General features: G+C 45.0%; 1 protein-coding gene across 2 annotated transcripts in view; it reads left to right on the top strand.

The window, feature by feature from the left end:
• The window catches only part of LOC121442309 (cyclin-dependent kinase 12-like), a 76,466-nt gene extending 68,007 nt beyond the window's left edge, over positions 1-8,459 (top strand). For both annotated transcript variants that reach the window (XR_005973547.1, XR_005973548.1), the window contains 3 exons: positions 2,094-2,201; positions 6,127-6,233; positions 6,581-8,459. The gene's annotated coding sequence lies outside the window, so the exon portion shown is untranslated. The remainder of the gene's footprint in view (positions 1-2,093; positions 2,202-6,126; positions 6,234-6,580) is intronic.
• Positions 8,460-10,949: the final 2,490 nt, after the last annotated feature.

Below are 10,949 nucleotides of genomic sequence, written 5' to 3' on the forward strand. Positions count from 1 at the left end.
AGAAAGTATTGAGAAACTGAAAACTGAGAAAATGGGTTATCTCATCTCCCACATGACACCCTCTCCAACACAAATTTACAGAATTCGAGTCTAGTAGATCTTTGTATCTGATCAGGCAAAGCACATCCAGGACTCCAGAGAGCTCTGAGCCAAAAATATATCAGAAAACAGCATGAGGGGGACTGCTTTGGCGATGAGCCTCATGTCTACCCTATGCCGTGTCATGGCTCTGCTGGGCATGCCAAGTGACGTGGGCCCTATGGGACTGAGGACTCCACAGTTTACCCTCAGACGGCCTTCCAGAATGAACAGGCTTAGGGAAATGACAGAGGTCTTCCTCCTTCCCCCATGCCTGAAGGCCCCTCCCCAGGAGGACAGCTTGATTAAACAGTCGGTGCTGCTGGAATTACTGCACAGCTGGTGCTCCCCCCAGCACCCTGAGCAGAGCAGCAGTGCAGATTAAAATCTCCAATTAGCGTTAAAGTGAAGTGAGGAGGTGCGGAGGCTGCCAAGGCAGCCAGGCCAAAACCCTGAGTTGGCACCCTCGCTTCTACCTAATTCTGAACGCTACCCTTAGTCCTCCTAACAGTGTCTAGTGTCTGTTAGACTTGTGTCACTTGGGGCCAGAGGAGGACCTTGGGTTGGAAGCAGATACCTTGCCTGGCAAGATGCTAAGACTCCATAGGAAGGAAGAAAATGAGATCATCAGTGACTGTCAAGGAGCTGCCCTATGCGCAGCCTACTAGGCAGCCAGGCCATGGTCACATGACGATGCTACTGCTGTTGTTTTTGCCTAGAGAAAGAGCCAACAGGAAAGGCCTTTCTGAGTTTTTTATCTAAGGTACTCTGGGGCATGGTATTCACATGAGCATTCATCTGTGTATATATTTTATCCTATCTGACCCATCTGTTCCCACCCAAATTATGGCTCCTTCCTTCCTCTCTCCATACTTTTCCCAGCTTTCTTGTAGGCAGGGGTAGACATAGCCAAGCTCAAGAGCATCACCACGCCTTGACATCTGGGTCCCAGTCAGTTTCCCTTTATCTTCCTAGTTTGGGAAATATCTGAGGTATACCAAGATGAATCAGACCCTTCCCACCCCTGAACATCTTTTCCACACCAAAGATCCCTCTGCCATTTACACTTGTGCTCCTCACCTATCAGATCCAGAAGCAGGGCAGTACAGCTAACCATATGATTGCCCTCTGCCCCTTTAAGAGAAGTGGAGGTGGTGGGTACCCAGATGACTTAACCTACTCACACCTCCAGAAATTAGACACCAGGGCATGGTGCCACCCTCCCAGACTGGCACATGCTACCCTGGCAGAGGTTCAAGCACACACACCCCCATGTCATACTCCTACCCTATGTCTTCCTCTACTCCCTCTCTCCACATCTTTTTTTTTTCTCAGCTCAAAGCACAGCTGAGCCTTAAAAGGGGGGTGAGGGTGGAAAGACCAAGCTGGGGCAGGGGGGTGTAGAGCGCCAATAGCACGTTTTCACCTGCCATTTAATTGGATGTATTTTTAATTAATGGGACCTCAGGGACCAACATGAGACAATCTGATCTCTGAATAGGGACAGGGGAGGGATTGGATAAGGGAGGAGGATTGGGCCACTGGGTGCGGTTACCAAGAACCCGTGCCCATCAATCACTGGCCACTTTGCGTTCTGGCATGGAGAACAGTGAGGTGGAGGAGGAGGGGAGGCACTGGGGAAAGGTGCCAGGATTTCCCCCCAACTGCCAGGATCTCCAAAAGAGATGGAATTGTGCTGATTGACTCAGGTCTGCAGCCTAAATTTATAGCCAAAATAGTAGGTAAGGCTGTTTTCTTGCTCCTACAGTTGAGTATAAGATTATGAAAGGGAAGTGGAGTTAAACTTAGAAGACCCTGAGAGAGAGAATAAGAGCTAGGGACTGTAGACCTGGGACTGTGGTCAAGAAGAGAGTTTGGGGCCCATTCTGTACATTTCTATGGGAAATAAGTGCCATAGAGGTTACAGGCAAAACGGCAGGGTCTGAATCTAAGAGTCTTATTGTTGTAAGAAGGGAACTTGGAGCTCAACTTGCCTGACCCCCTTCATTGTACAGATATGGAATCCAAGACCCAGAGAGGAAGAACCAATGGAATCCTGCTCTGAAGTTGCTTTATGTTTTGGATTTGGAGAGTTCCTGGGAGCACAGGGCAAGAAAAAGTAGGTAGGTAAGGAGGGAAGAAAGCCAAACGAAAACTATAAGCATGATGTTCTGTCCTCCACGTGTCAAGTGACTCTTGTCACGGTCTCCTGAGTGCTGGAAGCAGTTTAGGAAGATCCAGCAGGTGCAGCTAATAAGGGAACATCCCCCTTTGTGCAGCCTGTTCCAGAGGACATTATCCATCTTTGCCTCCAGCCCCTCTCTATAAGATTTTGCCTTGTTTGTGGTGGCGCACGCCTTTAATCCTCCACTCAGGAGGCAGAGGCAGGCGGATCTCTGTGAGTTCAAGAGCAGCCTGGTCTACAGAGCAAGTTCCAGGACAGGCTCCAAAGCTACACAGAGAAACCCTCACTTGAAAAGCTAAAGAGAGAGAAAAAAGAAAGGAATTCATGCAGTATTCTGGTCTTGGAATCTTGGGCCCCTTCTGGCTCTTGTAGTATTGATTTATCCTAAAGAGAAGGACACATTTCCAGCTGTCTATATTCCCCGTTCCGTTATTTCCTTCACTGCTCGTATGCTAGGGCCAGGGAAAGAAGGGTGAATGGAGGTAAACAGAGGACTTTCCTACCAAGTTGCCAAAGGTGGTATTCTCAGCATTCTTTTCTTTTCTCAAAATCTTCAACATTCGTTGATCTGTGGAGGCTAAACTGGGCTGGAGGCAAGGATAGGATACAGGGTTAGCAGGCAATACCAATAGAATTTGCCACACTGTCCAGCTCTCATTCTTAACTTCCTTCCATCCCTAGAACTGTCTTCGATAAGCTTAGTAATCTGTTTTTACACTCAGGTCTTTGAGAAAAGCAGGATCTGATCTACCTTAGACTGTCAGAGGCGGTCATGGTCTGATACTTACAGACAGAGTGAGAGGCCCACATATCTCCCTAGGATGATCTGATAAAAACCCTTCTAGACCCCTTCCTGCTTCCAAGTGCCTCAGGGCTGTCCATAGCTGGAAATTGTGACAAAGGCTGTGCCAAAGGCTGTCCTGTCAGGGAGATGAGGAAGAAGAGAATATAGGATGTCCACATTTTAGAACTGAGATCAAGGGCTGGAGAGATGGTTTAGCCATTAAAGGCTAGGCTCATGGGGGATGAGGAGATAGCTCAATGGTTAAGAGCACTGACTGCTCTTCCAGAGGTCCCAAGTTCAATTCCCAGCAGCCACATGGTGGCTCACAACCATCTATAATGAGATCTGGTTCTTCTGGTATGCAGGTAGAACACTGCATCATAATAATATACATAAGAATCGTAATCATTGGGGCTGGAGAGATAGCTCAGCGGTTAAGAGCATTGCCTGCTCTTCCAGAGGTCCTGAGTTCAATTCCCAGCAACCACATGGTGGCTCACAACCATCTGTAATGGGGTCTGGTGCTCTCTTCTGTCCTGCAGGCAGACACACAGACAGAATATTGTATACATAATAAATAAAGAAATATTTTTAAAAAAAAAGAATCATAATCATTTAAAAAAAAAAGGCTATGCTCACAACCAAAAATTTAAGAACTGAGACCTATAGTTCACCTGTGGGACTGGCTGCTCAATGTAGTTCAGGACATTCAAAGTGAATACTGTGTGGGGATAGGTGGCTCTTCACGGAGCTGTTGTTTCTAGTCTGTAACACAAAGCAGTGAAGATTAGCACACAACAAAGGAGGGAAGGTAGCTACTTTCCTTTTTGCTCTTGGTAATTGGTTCACAGTGTACTGGCGGCATAGGGAAGCATTCACTCTACATTCTGGATGTTCTCTGAGGAATAGAGCTGCTCCAATTCTACCAGGTCTGCCATTTACTCCCAAGGTCGTCCTGGGGTCTTAGATCTATTGCCTTAAGTCCATGACTAGAGCCTGCTCTGAAGTCCAGAATAAACTCATGCTCTTTGTAGAAAAATACTTAGATAGGACATACATAGGGTAGCAGTATCCAGAATTCCCTGTCTTCTAGAATAAGTCAGCATTGGCCTAGCATTTAGATTTTACTCTAATGAGGCCCCTTTCTTCCTTTTCCCTTCAGTTTTCCCATGGGTTTAGAGTACATCTGGAAATCTGAACCTCTCACCCTGATATTATTATACAAACTGGGCAGTGGTGGTGCACGCCTTTAATCCCTGCACTCAGGAAGCAGAGACAGGCGGATCTCTGTGAGTTCAAGAGCAGCCTGGTCTACAAGAGCTAGTTCCAGGACAGGCTCCAAAGCCACAGAGAAACCCTATCTCAAAAAACCTAAAAAGAAAGAAAGAAAAGAAAAGAAAGGAAGGAAGGAAGGAAGAAAGAAAGAAAGAAAGAAAGAAAGCTATTATAACATTATAACAGATCTCCCTGTATCTTGCAGAGCCATAGACAGAAAGGAAATCAGAGAAAGGCATTGACAGAGGTACCAGTGCTATGGTGCCAAAAAGAAACAACAGGCCAGAGATGAAGCCAGGAGGAGATGTCTGCTTCTGAAACAGCATACTTGCCCCATCTTCTTCCATTTACATGCCGCTGAGGTGATAGGACCAAGTGTGCCAGCTCCCCTGGCTGGTGCGCCTATTCCACTGTGCAGGCAGCCAGGACTCTGCCCTGCACAGAGCACATACTAGGGTCTCACACTCTGTTGCTCACTCATCTCTGTCTGTGTTGCAGATTCCTAAGGATGAAATAGAGGCTGTGGCCCTGTGGTAGGACTTTGGTGTGCACTGGGGCTCACTGGATACATACTTGCCTGTCTGTAAGAGGGGGTGGAAGAAGGCTGCTGCATCTCAGTAGAGCTTGAGGTTCTGGTGACTCACAGTAATGGGGGTGGTTCATGAAAACAACAGAGGGGAAGGAGGATCAAGTCTGCTAGAGTTTTCTTTTGCCCCAGTCCTGCCCACTCTGAGCTCTATAGATGAAAAATCTCTCATCAAGATTAGGAGATGTCCCAGCTATGAAAGAAAGGGAGAGATGAGAAAGAAGTAAGCAGGAGATACTGAATTTTCCTAGTGAAGAAAGACTGAGACATCACCTGCTATCTCCACAGGCTATATGGAGAATATTTGACATCTGTTGTGGCAGGGCAGCCCAGAAATCCTGGGTTCCTTCCAAAAGAGAGGTTTTCCTGGCAAACAGCTATTACTATTGTTCCTCAGTAGCCTGCCTATGACTTTATATATCCAGCTAACATAAAACTTGGGGCAAGGGGGGGGGTGTTGTTTATTTGTTATTGAGACAATCTGATTATGGAGTTGGCCCAAGCCAGCCTCCAAAGTCTTCCAACGTGCTGTAACTATAAGCATGTACTACCATGCCTAATGCCAGAAATTTCTTTTTGAAGATTCTTTTGTGTGCGTGGGTGTTTTGCCCGCATGTATGTCTTTATGTGAAATGTGTGTCTGGTGACTGTGCGGTGGCCAGAAGCGAGCAGCAGATTTTCTGGAACTGGAGTTACAGATGGTTGTGAGCTGCCATGTGGGTGCTGGGAACTGAACCTGCATCTCTGCAAGAGAAGCAAATGCTCTTAACCACTCTGCCATCTCTTCAGCCACAATTTCTTAACAGAAAAACAAAAACAAAGCAAATACTACTACAAGGCCAGACCCAGGAAGGATTGCCACCTGTGCTTAGTGCTGTCCTCACGAGAACAGACAGGCACCTTGGACCAGAGAAGCATCTAGAGACACTGAGACTGCTGAGCAGGGTATTGGTACAGGCTGGGAAGTGACCGCAGCCACTGATGTTCAGAAGTGCTGGCGTTGTTCTCCCTCATTGCTCAGGTGTGCATCTCCATCCTCTCTCAGTTCCTGACTGGAATTGACAAAAAGAACAACAGAGATTTTGGATACTGGTATATCTAGGTACATGATAATAAACATCCTGACCTCTGGCCTCATAGAAGAGAGGCTTGGGTGGGTATTCTGTGATAGATTATGAGTTCTTGTTTATCTTTTTCTGTTCCTTTTATTGTTGGAAGCTCTACTTTCTAACTAGAATGAGGGTGCTCTTCCCATCTGCTGGTGATCCAGAAATGACTTTGGATGGACAAGGACAGATTAACTATTCTTCACGCAGGAAGATGAGGTCAGTTTTCTTCTTCCTCCTTCCTGGCAGTGTAAGGAGCGCTGGGACCCATTACTAAAGCTTAATTCTGACCTAAGCTATCGTATCATCTGGCCCTGGATATAAAGCTTGTACTATGAGGGGAGCCTAGATATACAGTGAGGTATGGGCAGGAGTGGGGGACTTTAGCCCCAGGGAAGATACCGCATTCTCCTTGATCCTCTTCCTTCCCAAATCCCTTTCTTTACTCCCTTTCACCTCCCACTGGCCAGCTCAGTTCTTGGCCACCTGATTACCTCCGATCTGACCAGATATGGTAAGTAGTTATCCCTCCTTACACACACCTCCTTCCACTTCTTTCTTCACAGCTGAGAGATAGCTGAATTTGAATTGTTTCTACCACTGAATATCACAGGATCTGAATTATATTCCCAGCCTCTGCTGCCCAGCTTGACTCCACGACTGCCTTTGGATTGGGAAGCTCTCATCAGCCCCTGCAAGTATACCCAGGCCTAGACTGCTATGTTTGTGGCATCAAGACCCTGCTCTGGAGTAGAGGGCAGCTTTAGAGGTGCAACTGGGGCCTTGGCCCTAAAAATGTGTGTATGCCTGTGCATTGGGCACACTGTTTATTAGTGTTATTTCAGCATTGTGATGCAGAGAGAGTAAGTGTAACAGCTGCTCCTTGCTTGCAGTGTTTATTGTTACCTAGAGACAACCTCCTGGCTTTTTCCCAGATTCCCCCCCAAGCCCAGCCCCCTCCCTGCCCTGCCAACAATCCTGTTCTCTCCACACTGATGGGAAATTTATAGCTTGCCTATATCATACCATTAACTCTCTCCTGTCCATAGGGTATATGGGTCAAGGGAAACCAAAGTGGAGATTGGCATGCTTTGGGTCCAGAGTGAAATAATGTATAAAGAACAGAGGGAGGAAGGAGAATTATTCTTCTATTCTATGTCCAATTTTAGGCCCCAGTTCTGCAATCCAAGTAGGTCTGACACTGCTTAGTTTATGAGATCAGATGAGATCAGTCACATTTGCGGTGGTAGGGCCATAACCCAGTTGCTCTCCTGGCTCTTGTATGAGAAGAAAAGAAGAAAGAGTTTTGGATCTGGTCTTGACATCCCAGAAGAGCTCCTCTGAACCTAGCCTTGGGATCTTGACATCTTCCTGCCAAAATTATTCTCTTTCCTGACCATCTCTTTAGTCCTTTATTGGGTTGTCTAAATTTGAGCAAATGCAGCAAGATAGTTTTGGAATGGAAGGGGAATACAGAGTGGCAGAATCTATAGCACCTCCTTCTTGTCTGAGCAAGGTAACTGGATGTCACATGGAGGCAGGAGGTTCTAGTTTGAGAAATGTTGGCTAGACCACCACAATGGAATTGATGTCAGACATGAAGCCTGCTGTGGAGCCTGTTGGGAAAACATTTACCTGCTAAGGTCCTAAGAGACTTCAGGCATTCTTGCAGCTGGCCTTCTTGATTTGATTGAAGTTCTCTTCTTCTGCTTGTCTTTCATGGTCCATTTTCTTGAATTGCTCTTAGTTTGATACCTTCGGGTAGATCCAAGTGACTGAGGAGAGAGAAGTGCTTTCCCTATTCATAATCTCAGCAGAGACAGACAGAACCCCTGCCATCTACTTAGGACTTTTCATAGGGGAGAGCCATGTACCTATTCACCATCCACATGGAAGCAGAAGAGAGAGAAAATGATTTTAATGGAAAGGGTTGAATTAAGCATATGAAAAAACTTACTCGTGGAATGAAATAGTTCTCTTCATACTCTGTCCTTCTGCCTATAATGAATTTGTCTGTGCCTACCCAAGGAACATTGAGTAACATGGTTCTTTTTCCAGTTCTCCTTCACATAGATAGCCTCAGCACAGTCTCCTCATAGTGCAATACTCTTTGAGACTTTGAAATGTTGTTTTTAGGGTGGTTAGATTGCATTGCAGAGGCATTCCTGGGTTCTGGTACCAGCCATACTTCCCTAGTTTGAAATGCAAACGGCAGTAATCCCTTGAGAAGCCCACCTCCACATTCTTGGGTATGTCTTACATTTTTGTTCAAGTGCCTTTCTTTCTTTAACTGCAGTGATTAAAATCTCTTAATTCCATTGTTTCAGAACAAATTAAAAAAAATAAATGCAAAAAAAAATAAATAAATAAATGCAAATAAACTATGTTTTTCAAGATTGTGACAATTTCATCAGAGTGTATAAAGCCTAATCCTCAAAAGGTCTCAGTCAGTAGTATTTAATACATTCAATTATTAGTGTTTTTTGTCTGTTTTATTTTTATGTGTATGGGTGTTCTGCTTGTTTGTCTGTGAACCATGTCTCTACCTGGTACCCACAGACATAAGAAGCTGTCATCAGATCTCCTAGAACTGGAGATACAGATTTATAAGCTACCATGTGGATGCTAGGAGTCAACTCAGGTCCATCTCAAGAGTGATAAGTGCTCCTAATCCTGAGCCATCTCTCCAGCCCCAAATTCTACTGTCTTTATGAACTCGTAGACCTGACATTTTTTAAAGATTGCATGATTCCCTGAAGATTATTTCTATGTGTTTGTGTGTACATACAAGCTTGGGAGATTGTCCAGACATTTCTTCATGATACGAAGGAAAGGTAGCAGTCCCCCTGTAGAGGAAGTAACCACAATCCCTCTTTTCATTTTTCTTAATTTCTGTCCCTCTATAGCCAAGAGAAAAGCCACTGTTTCCAGACTATATCTAAGCTTCATTCAGGATAGATCTGAGAGCAGTAGCCAATAAGAAGTATAGCAACTAGCACTTATCAGGTATTTCAGTTTGTTAAATGTATTTATATACATTATCCTACAGTCTATCCACCAGGCATTTTACTGTGTGTATTTTGTATATATATGTTTAAAGTCGATTGTATTACCTAGACTTACTGAAATATAGGGCTCACTTCCTATTGTTTGTTTTAAAGATTTACTTTGATTTATGTGTATGAGTACTTTCTTGCATGTCTGATGTCCACAGAGGCCAGAAGAAGGTGTTGGATCACCTGGAACTCAAGTTACAGATGATTTTGAGCTGCCATGTGGGTGCTGGGAAGCAAACCTGGGTCCTCTGCAAGAGCAAGTGCTTTTGCCAGATGTGGTGACCCACACATTTAATATCAGCATTTGAGAGGCAGAGGCAGGTGGATCTCTGTGAATTTGAGGAGAGCCTGGTCTACAAAGCAAATGTCAGGAGAGCCAGGGCTACAAAGAGAAACCTTGTCTAGAAAAACAAAATAATAAAGAAACAAGTGCTTCTGATTGTTTGTTTTGACACAGGATTTCTCCGTATAGCCCTGGCTGTTCTGGAACTAGCTCTAGACCAGGCTGACCTCAAACACAGATATCCACCTGCCTCTGCCTCCTGAGTAGGATTAAAGTCATGCCTTAGTTTAATTAATTAAAGCTTTTAGACTGAAGAGATGACTAAATGGTTAAGAGTACTTATTAACAAAATAATTTTATCTTGTGTATATGAATCTTTTAACTGCATGTATGTGTATGTATGTATGCCTTCAGGTATATGTAGAAGGTGTGGCAAAAGCTGACATTGAACCAGTGAATGCAGATCAACAACAGACAGACAAGGCAACCTGATACCATCAGGAAACTCCTTGAGGGGCCTCTCGCAGGCCCCCAAGCCAAAAGTGGCCCAGTCATTCTCAGTACCTGTGGAGGACATGTCTCACCAGGAAAATTAAATCCAGAGCCTTCTGTAAAGGACCATACTGTTTTAATGATGGCATAAACATGGAGGATTAATAAAGAAACTGCTTTGTGCCTGTTGATAGGGCAGAACGTAGGTAGGTGGGGAAAATTAAATGGAATGCTGGGAGGAGGAAAGCAGAGTGAGACAGCCACCAGAGACAGACATGCCGAATCTTTCCCGGTAAGCCACTACCAAGTGGTGATATACAGATTAATAAAAATGGGTTAAATCAAGATGTGAGAGTTAGCCAATAAGAGGCTAAAACTAATGGTCCAAGCAGTGATTTAATTAATATAATTTCTGTGTGGTTATTTCGGGGCTAAGCGAGCCGGGCAGCTGGGATGAACAAGCAGGCTCTTCTCCCTGCAACATGTATGTATGTACACTAAGTGTGTGCCAGGTCCCCCTAGACACCAGAAGAGGTCATTGGACCTCCTAGAACTGGAGTATTTATTTATTTATTTTTGGTTTTTCGAGACAGGGTTTCTCTGTAGCTTTGGAGCCTGTCCTGGAACTAGCTCGAACTCACAGAGATCCGCCTGCCTCTGCCCCCCAAGTGCTGGGATTAAAGGCGTGCACCACCATCGCCCGGCTAGAACTGGAGTATTACAGGTGATTGTAAGCAGCCACTTGGATTCTGGAAACTGAACCTAGGTCTTTTTCAAGAGCAGTAAGTGTTCTTAACTGCTAAACAGTCTCTCCAACCCACATGGTCTTTTTTTTTTCATTAGCTGTAGATCAAAGCAGGACCTTGCAAAGCATAGCTCTCTTCTACTGAGTTACATGCCTAGCACTATGCAAGTTTTGAGAGTATCTCGTGTAGTTCTGACTGGCCTTGAACTCTGTAGCTAAAGGTGATCTTGAACTTTTTTGGGTGTCGGGTTGGGACATGCACATGCTTGGTACATGTGGAGATTAGAAGACAACTTGAGAGGCTAGGTTCTCTTCTTCCACCATGTGGGTTTTGGACTGAACCAGGGTCTTGGGCTTGG

This window comes from Microtus oregoni, unplaced genomic scaffold (genome assembly GCF_018167655.1).
Source record: "Microtus oregoni isolate MIOR12 unplaced genomic scaffold, Mior012 000091F_ref0000469, whole genome shotgun sequence".
NCBI lineage: Eukaryota > Metazoa > Chordata > Mammalia > Rodentia > Cricetidae > Microtus > Microtus oregoni.